General features: G+C 34.3%; 1 long non-coding RNA gene across 6 annotated transcripts in view; it reads right to left on the bottom strand.

The window, feature by feature from the left end:
• Positions 1 to 106: 106 nt before the first annotated feature.
• Positions 107 to 7,926, bottom strand: part of LOC125247513 — a 47,274-nt gene continuing 39,454 nt past the window's right edge. For 4 of the 6 annotated variants that reach the window (XR_007180101.1, XR_007180099.1, XR_007180102.1 and 1 more), the window contains 2 exons: positions 7,440 to 7,580; positions 107 to 541 (listed from right to left, as the gene is read on the bottom strand). This is a non-coding gene — a long non-coding RNA (uncharacterized LOC125247513). Of the gene's footprint in view, positions 542 to 4,568; positions 5,142 to 7,439; positions 7,581 to 7,926 lie in introns of those variants that run through there. The other 2 variants (XR_007180104.1, XR_007180103.1) reach the window with 2 other exon arrangements.

The following is a 7,926-nucleotide window of genomic DNA, read 5'->3' as shown; positions in this document are numbered from 1 at the left end:
ATCCATTTCAAAACAAAGGAAGCATTAATGGCTACTCAGCCATTTTGACCTCTTGGCAAAGTATCATTTCTGAGAAAATATTTTAGTAGTTATTTCAGCCATTACATGTTGACAATAGCTTTTTATTTGTTTGTTCATTTTCTGACTGATGTATAAATAAATAGTTTTATTGTTCGAAAGACAATTCAGATGGCACAAACCTGAGCACTGTGTGAATTTTGGAAATTATCAGATTTCACGTGGAAAATGCATCCAGTCAGATCTTTCGTCCTCCTCCTTCTTTCTCTGTCTCTTGATGAACATACCTTTACTGATCAGAAGAAAGGAGAGTTTATGCCGCAGGAATCTGATTTGTAGAGGAGTCTTTTATTATGATGTCACTGCACTGGAATGTGGCGCAGTTGATGAATAACGAGTGGAATTCCAGCCGGGAAAGTGCTAGTTATCCCAGCGTGGAGGAGTTTTCTTTTCTTAAAGGATTGCATCATGATATAAGCACGAAATCTGTCCAGCATCACACAACGCCTCGCATTGCCTCAACCTAAGGTCACAACAAAACCGAAAGAAAACTTTTAGTCAAATGCTGAAAAAAAAGATTCACACCCTTTTTTCTTTTCTTTTTTTTTTTGCATAATTCAACACCACAACAACTAATGATTTAATAGAACAATGTGTACAAAGTCAGTCAATCCTTGTGTTGTTTCGGGCTGTGTGTAGAACCTGCCACTTTGCAGATTTAAAGGCACGGTATGTAAGCTTCACCACTAGAGGTCACTTATTCAGAACGATAACAAAGGTGCAGCTTGTTGACACCACGAATGAGCGTGGAATCATGGGAGGTGTCATCTTTGGAAAGCAATCCGATGTGACTCAGGCATGAAATCATGTTCGTTGATGAGCGTTTTATTAACATTACTGTGATATAAAGCATGGCGGGATGAGTGGAACGAGGCGTGGACATTTTATGTTGCTGTTTTTATTATGCTTATATGCCGCAGTCGGCCACTGCCGCTCCTTTCATTTTGTTGTTTATGTTTATTTTAGGATTAAAGTTGCGTTTAACTTTTGCCGATTCCCGCGCCCTTCCTCCCTGAACTTGAACTTTGTTACAGTTATGTTTGATCACTTAAGTTCACATTATTTTATTTCATTCTAATGTTGAAAGTTAAGCTATAATGTTACATAATATATAATATGTTATATATTATATATTATGTAACATTATAGCTTTACTTTTCAACTGATTTGTTTTCTGTCGATAAAGGTATCCAAACAGTTGCTAACCTGTCTAATAAAACACAATATATTAAAAGCGTCTGTGTTGTTTCCATGGATTCTAAGGAAGTAGAACCGGAAATCAAGAGTAGCGCGGATATGACGTCACTGACAGGTGAAGCAACGACACGGCCATTATTCTGGTTAAAATAGCTGATTTCTATGGAAGCTTGTTTCTGCCACTAAATTTAAAAAAAAAAAAGGTAATTCTGACTTTTTATTTCACCATTCTGACTTTTTATCTCAGAATTTTGTGACAAAGTCAGAATTGCGAGATAAAATTCTGACATTTTTCTCGCAATTGTGAGTTTATATCATGTACTTCTGACTTTATTTCACGCAATTCTGACTTTATATCACGCAATTCTGACTTTAAATCGTGCAATTCTGACTTTATATCACTCAATTCTGACTTTATATCACGCAATTCTGACTTTATATCTCGCAATTCTGACTTTATATCACTCAATTCTGACTTTATATCTTGCAATTCTGACTTTAAATCGTGCAATTCTGACTTTATATCACTCAATTCTGACTTTATATCTTGCAATTCTGACTTTATATCACGCAATTCTGACTTTAAATCACGCAATTCTGACTTTAAATCATGCAATTCTGACTTTATATCACTCAATTCTGACTTTATATCACGCAATTCTGACTTTATATCACTCAATTCTGACTTTATATCACGCAATTCTGACTTTATATCACTCAATTCTGACTTTATATCACGCAATTCTGACTTTAAATCGTGCAATTCTGACTTTATATCACGCAATTCTGACTTTATATCACTCAATTCTGACTTTATATCACGCAATTCTGACTTTAAATCGTGCAATTCTGACTTTATATCACTCAATTCTGACTTTATATCTTGCAATTCTGACTTTAAATCGTGCAATTCTGACTTTATATCACTCAATTCTGACTTTATATCTTGCAATTCTGACTTTATATCACGCAATTCTGACTTTAAATCACGCAATTCTGACTTTATATCACTCAATTCTGACTTTATATCACGCAATTCTGACTTTATATCACGCAATTCTGACTTTATATCACTCAATTCTGACTTTATATCACGCAATTCTGACTTTAAATCGTGCAATTCTGACTTTATATCACGCAATTCTGACTTTAAATCGTGCAATTCTGACTTTATATCACGCAATTCTGACTTTAAATCATGCAATTCTGACTTTAAATCATGCAATTCTGACTTTATATCACGCAATTCTGACTTTAAATCGTGCAATTCTGACTTTATATCACTCAATTCTGACTTTATATCTTGCAATTCTGACTTTAAATCGTGCAATTCTGACTTTATATCACTCAATTCTGACTTTATATCTTGCAATTCTGACTTTATATCACGCAATTCTGACTTTAAATCACGCAATTCTGACTTTATATCACGCAATTCTGACTTTAAATCGTGCAATTCTGACTTTATATCACGCAATTCTGACTTTAAATCACGCAATTCTGACTTTAAATCATGCAATTCTGACTTTATATCACTCAATTCTGACTTTATATCACGCAATTCTGACTTTATATCACTCAATTCTGACTTTATATCACGCAATTCTGACTTTATATCACTCAATTCTGACTTTATATCACGCAATTCTGACTTTAAATCGTGCAATTCTGACTTTAAATCATGCAATTCTGACTTTAAATCATGCAATTCTGACTTTATATCACTCAATTCTGACTTTATATCACGCAATTCTGACTTTATATCACACAATTCTGACTTTATATTGCGCAATTCTGACTTTAAATCACGCAATTCTGACTTTATATTGCGCAATTCTGACTTTAAATCGTGCAATTCTGACTTTATATCACGCAATTCTGACTTTAAATCGTGCAATTCTGACTTTATATCACGCAATTCTGACTTTAAATCATGCAATTCTGACTTTAAATCATGCAATTCTGACTTTATATCACGCAATTCTGACTTTAAATCGTGCAATTCTGACTTTATATCACTCAATTCTGACTTTATATCTTGCAATTCTGACTTTAAATCGTGCAATTCTGACTTTATATCTCGCAATTCTGACTTTAAATCGTGCAATTCTGACTTTATATCACGCAATTCTGACTTTAAATCACGCAATTCTGACTTTAAATCACGCAATTCTGACTTTATATCATGCAATTCTGACTATATTGCGCAATTCTGACTTTAAATCATGCAATTCTGACTTTATATCATGCAATTCTGACTTTATATCGCGCAATTCTGACTTTATATCTCGCAATTCTGACTTTATATCGTACAATTCTGACTTTATATCGTGCAATTCTGACTTTATATCTTGCAATTCTGACTTTATATCGTGCAATTCTGACTTTATATCTTGCAATTCTGACTTTATATCTTGCAATTCTGACTTTATATCGTGCAATTCTGACTTTATATCACTCAATTCTGACTTTATATTGTGCAATTCTGACTTTATATCATGCAATTCTGACTTTAAATCGTGCAATTCTGACTTTAAATCGTGCAATTCTGACTTAATATCACTCAATTCTGACTTTATATCACGCAATTCTGACTTTATTTCACGCAATTCTGACTTTATTTCTCGCAAATCTGACTTTATATCATGCAATTCTGACTTTATATAACGCAATTCTGACTTTATATCACGCAATTCTGACTTTAAATCGTGCAATTCTGACTTTATATCACTCAATTCTGACTTTATATCACGCAATTCTGACTATATCACGCAATTCTGACTTTATATCACGCAATTCTGACTTTATATCACGCAATTCTGACTTTATTTCACGCAATTCTGACTTTATTTCTCGCAAATCTGACTTTATATCATGCAATTCTGACTTTATATAACGCAATTCTGACTTTATATCACGCAATTCTGACTTTAAATCGTGCAATTCTGACTTTATATCGTGCAATTCTGACTATATCACGCAATTCTGACTTTATATCACGCAATTCTGACTTTAAATCGTGCAATTCTGACTTTATATCGTGCAATTCTGACTATATCACGCAATTCTGACTTTATATCGCGCAATTCTGACTTTAAATCGTGCAATTCTGACTTTATAATTCACAATTGTGTTTATATCATGCAATTCTGAGAAAAAAAATCAGAATCGTGAGATAAAAAGTCGCAATTACCTTTTTTATTTTTTATTTCATGGCAGAAACAAGCTTCCATAGATTTCTCTGGATTTAAACATTGGAAACATTTGAGATAATGTACACAAAATATATAACATTGTTCTAGTGGTTTCTGAATATTTCAACCCAAAAATCTTACATATTGTGCCTTTAACATATTCCTTTGAGTTTAATAAAATATTAACAGTTTTTGTTACTCAAAAAGAACAGTGAAAAATGAAAAACTAAATTATGACTTGTGAAATTATGTTTTTTTTTTTTTTTTTTTTTTTTGTGATGCAAAACAACACACACAAAATAACAAAAAAATTGACAGTCACAATTAGGATGTTGTCATTTAGCAGATACATTTATCTAAAACACAATCCCACTGGAGGAACCTGAGGTTAAGCGTCTTGCTCCAGGGCACAATGATGTTCGTTTCTCGCTCCTGGGGAAACTTTCAGTCCTGAGCTTTGAGTGTGTTCAGGGGAAAAACATGTAAGAAAGAAAGTATAGAAATAGAGTTGTTGAATGATTGCAGGCTCTGTGGAGTTTAGGGAGCTGCAGGCGTCTGCTGCTCGTCTTTATCTCTGAACTCAAAGTGGCAGTTCGGTGTGCGCATGAAATATTTAACCTGTTAAGTGGAGCTCAATGGAATGGCTCTTATCTGAACTGAAGCCTGGGAGACCTGTAGGATAACCACACATACAAAGCTCCATCTCTGATATGCATTAAAACACAATAAAGATCTAAAATTCATCATGATGGAAGAGTTTTCAGACTTTTAGAGCAAGTATGCTGCCCTTACAAAAAGTATTTTGGGCTTGGTATACTTATATGGTTTTGCCACCTGATGTAAGGCCAGCAACAACAAAAACTCACAGGATGTTTCATTTGTGTTTGTTACTGTGCTGTATTTCCTATGTAAACGTAACTACGAGACAAACATTAGCATCTCAGGAGCCCTAGAGGTCAAACAAATCTGTCTGTACAGGAGAAAGGTCACAGATTTTGCAGTTGCAAATGCTTCAGAGTAATAGACAGACTGAACGCTACAGTCACTAGCCTCTCTCTCTCTCTCTCTCTCTCTGCATTCCTCTGGTGTTAGGTAAGAACCTCTCTTGCCAACCCAAGTAAAATGATGTATTCAAATTTCCATGATTCAACTTCCTCATCCTGGTCATTGAGTCCATATACGGCTAATTTCCATTTTCCTGATGTAATCTGCCTCTGTGTGTTATAATTGGTGCCCAATGTGTTCAGATTTATATCATATGGGTAAATAACTGCACTTCTGCAATGACTGTGGAATTTGTGGTGTTCTGATGTGTTTGTTTGAGTGATATGAAAGTTTATGTTGGTTGATTTGGGCAGAATACTCTTAGAAACCATAGCAACATTGTGTTTCTTATTATTTTAGTGGAATTAGATGTTCTCTGACTTGAGTGGGTATTGGTTTATGTGTGTTTTCTTCAAAGTAATCATATTCTACACTTCCATGAAGTCCTCTTATAATCTTAGTCGTTTCATGGAACCAAAAACAGATGTAATTTACATTTACATTACTCTTTTTTTCCTCTCTCTGACCCTACATGAAATCAAAAACAATCCTATGTACATTTGTTGTTCAAAAGTTTGTGGAAAACGTGATACAGTTTTTCCTCAGGATTTTTTGTTGGACAGATTTGCTCACTTTTGATAAATCTGAATAAAAGTATTAATTTCTACCCCAAACTTTTGAACGGTAGTATTAGTACATAAATCATTGGTGTATGTTATTCGAAAGAAAAAAATACTTAAAGGCACAATATGTAGTTTGCACCTCTAGAGGTCGCTGCAGCTCTTTTTGCTGTATTTGTGAGGTAACGCAGCACTGTTTAACATGGTTAAAACAATCATACTAAACACATTTGAGTGTGTTGAAAGTTGTTATAACATTACTCTGTGCGTTCGCTCGGTGTCTGGTATAAGAGACTTGTTGCACTTTGCAGTAATCTAGCTCGATATTAGAATGTCGTATTAATAAAAACTAGATGACTTGTGTTGCTAAATGACATGCAATTAATTAAAAAAATATATTGTATGATGGAAAAAGCTCTCTCTGATTAAGCTATGTTAGCCACTTGACAAAATAGTGTTGTCTCTGAGGTATGGTAAAAACATGGTACTCGTGGTAAATCAAGAAAACAAACGATTCAAACAATAAGACTAACTGTGCTGAGCTATATAACAATCATTAGTTTTCTGTTGATAAATGTATCCAAATGTCTAATAAAACACAATATATTAAAGCGTCTTTGGCGTTTCCATGGTTTCTACAAAAGTAAAACTGGAAATCGAGGGTAACATGGATATGACGTCATTGACAGGTGACAAAATTACATGGTCCGTGCCGTGCCCTGGTTAAAATGTCTGATTTCTCTGGATTTAAACATTAAGTACACAAGCTAGCACAATATATAACATTGTTCTAGTGGTTTTTGGATATTTTAATCTAAAAATCTTACATATTGTGCCTTTAAATACTTAAATAATAATTTTAAAAGATAAAATGATTAGGAATTAACTATTTTCAATGAGAGTTAGCAATTTGAGCAACATCCAACAGTTTAATCACAGTTAGGTTGAGTAAATCTACATGGTACATTTCAAAAGATCAAGGAAAATCATGTATTTCATTCCATTTTAAATATCCCAGTTCACCAGACCATGCTTTTTTCTTTATATTTCTTCTTCTACTTTAAAGACTCTCCATAAACACACCAGAGAGAATCAGCAGGTATTTCCTGTTGATTAAAAAGTATAAATCAGATTTCGAGTTCTTATTTGTCCAACGAGATGTCCATCATCTGAGTCACGCCTCCAAACAGCAAAAACACAGTGCGACACAATTACGTCAAACTTATTCAAAGTTCTCGCAACTCTCCTGAGAAGCGTGTTGAAATTTATGAGCTGCATAACCATTTACACACACATACACACCAACCTTCAGTGGCCTCTCCTCTCCTCTTTTTCTCACTCCCTCTTTCTTTCCCCAATTCACTGGAAGTTCTTTCATATTTAATGAGATTAGTTCCACCCACTGCAGCTGAGAGCAACACAAAGAGACAGACCACATGATGAAAAACTAAAAGAGAGAGAGAGAGAGAGAAAGTTTCATTCTCATGAGTCAGTCATTAGTGTACGACGGGAAAATCTGACCCCAGATCAGATCTCCTGCCCCGTCTGCTGCTTCAGACCCATAGATGGTGCTATTTCAGAGCTGAGGTCATGTGCACGTTTGTGTGTGCACTTTCTATGAACCCTGAAAGAAATCTGATGTGAAAATAATTTCATAAGTGCTACTTCCTTAGGTAAACATTACTAGTATTATTGCTCAAAGTCATAGTGCTAGTTATCTGAACAAACCCCCTGTTGTGAAAATCAAGTTTTTAATGGTGTTTATATGTCTATTTGGTGTTTTTAATATGCTT

This window comes from Megalobrama amblycephala, linkage group LG15 (assembly GCF_018812025.1).
Source record: "Megalobrama amblycephala isolate DHTTF-2021 linkage group LG15, ASM1881202v1, whole genome shotgun sequence".
In the NCBI taxonomy this organism is placed as follows: Eukaryota; Metazoa; Chordata; class Actinopteri; order Cypriniformes; family Xenocyprididae; genus Megalobrama; species Megalobrama amblycephala.
Note: the sequence above shows the minus strand (reverse complement) of the source record. Positions and strands in the feature narration are given on the sequence as shown.